This window comes from Quercus lobata, chromosome 12 (genome assembly GCF_001633185.2).
Source record: "Quercus lobata isolate SW786 chromosome 12, ValleyOak3.0 Primary Assembly, whole genome shotgun sequence".
Taxonomy (NCBI): Eukaryota; Viridiplantae; Streptophyta; class Magnoliopsida; order Fagales; family Fagaceae; genus Quercus; species Quercus lobata.
This window is the reverse complement of record NC_044915.1, coordinates 18,641,542-18,643,241: the sequence shown is the minus strand read 5'-3', so window position 1 is coordinate 18,643,241 and position 1,700 is coordinate 18,641,542. Positions and strand designations below refer to the sequence as shown.

At 38.6% G+C, this 1,700-nt stretch overlaps 1 long non-coding RNA gene across 1 annotated transcript; it reads right to left on the bottom strand.

Annotated features, from left to right (window-relative positions):
* Window positions 1-444: 444 nt before the first annotated feature.
* On the bottom strand, window positions 445-1,281 carry LOC115971913. Its single transcript, XR_004087363.1, has 2 exons — window positions 845-1,281; window positions 445-764 (listed from the first exon to the last, which is right to left on the bottom strand). It is a non-coding gene; the product is annotated as an uncharacterized LOC115971913 (long non-coding RNA).
* Between the last annotated feature and the right edge of the window lie 419 nt (window positions 1,282-1,700).

Below are 1,700 nucleotides of genomic sequence, written 5' to 3'. Positions count from 1 at the left end.
TTGGAGGCAGGCCCAGCAGCAAAGAAAGGCATAAATTGAAGCAGAGGACCAAAGCAAGAGGTGATACGTAGGAAATTGTTGAAGAAGGACTGTTGAGAGAGAACATATTACCGGGATATATACTAGTATTTGGGGGCAAATTTTGGTTATTGGTAAAAAAATCAGGCCACACTTTTAAATTGCAGCAAGGCAACTTAACCCTCACGGCCAATACTCATTTCTTTACTACTCAATCTAAAACTTACCCAAATCAAACTTTGTTTTTTGTTAAGTAACCAAGGAGAAGGAGAAAGGAGACGAAGGTCTCAAGATCTAAGCTGCCCACCCCAAAAGTAGTACTATGATGCCTTAGGTAGATTAGGCACTTAAAAATAGTAATTTTAGGTACACACCAAATTCTACATGTTAATGTAGTCAATTATGAGTGAGGAAAACATAGCTAAATAAACAAACCCAAAATGGGATTTTACATTTTCATTTAGAACATTCAGCAAACACATAGTGCGCATACTTTTCTAAACCCTCCAAATCCCCATGTAACACAAACAAAACCTTAAATTCCAATAAATAAACAAAAATAAAAGGGGGGTGTTTGATCGAAACCTATGATCTTTCTTCTCGCACAACATCCTCAGACCCCGGCACCGTGTCCACCAGAAGCACATCAGAGGAAATGGGTTCCTGTTGTTGTTGTTGTTGTTGTTGTCCGTTCACGACAGTCTCCATGTCCCTCAGTCTTGTCCGCACCACACTCGTAACAAGTACTGCAAAAACAAAAAGCTCAGATATGTGTGTGTATGTGTATAAGACCATGAATATATTATGTAAGAGAAAGAGAGAGTACTAGCGGCGGTGCCGAGGGTCCAGACCCAGAGGATTTTCAAGCCCGGGCTTTTCTCACTTGGCATTTTGTTAAAACACTAACAAACAAACACAGTTTTATTGTTTTTACTTTTTATAGAATGAGAATCCCAAATGCCTGCAATGCGAATGATAGTTGATGCAGCTGATTACAAGTGATTTCTCAACTCTCGGGTGCGAAACTCAAGCAAGTCTAGTACTTGGTGGAGGTTCAGCTGAGTACAACTTCAGGGGAAGGCCTTTATGGTGCAAACGAGTATCTCTTGTTTGGTTTGGGCTTAATCAAATGGGTCTCTAAAAGAAAGAGGTGACTAAAGTCACATCATCGCTCAACCAAATAAATCTTGTTAATCACCTAAATAGCCTGAGCTGGAAAAAGTTCGATAAGAAGAATAGTTCAAGCATAGGGCATTATAAGCTTTTCGAGCACCATGACTAAGTACCAAGGCTTGAGCACCAAATCTACCCTCCGTTGGTTTCGGAGTAAAATATTTTCAAATGTAAAATATATTTTACTAAAAACATTTTCATTTTACAATGTTTGGTTAGTGGTTACCCATGTGAAAATAGCAATAAAATCATTTTCAAGTGTTTGCTTAATGGTAAAATGAAAAGGAAAAAAAAAAAAAAAAATTCTAATCTTACAACCCATCAAATCCAAGCAACCACCACCAAATCATAAAAAACCAACCCACCACCAATCCACCGACAACCCAAACCACCACCGTATTGGCACAAAGCCAACACACTGACCACTCAAATCCACATATTCGAGAGGAAAAAATATATATAAAAAGTTGGCCAACCATCTACCAAAATCCACAACACATCCACCACCA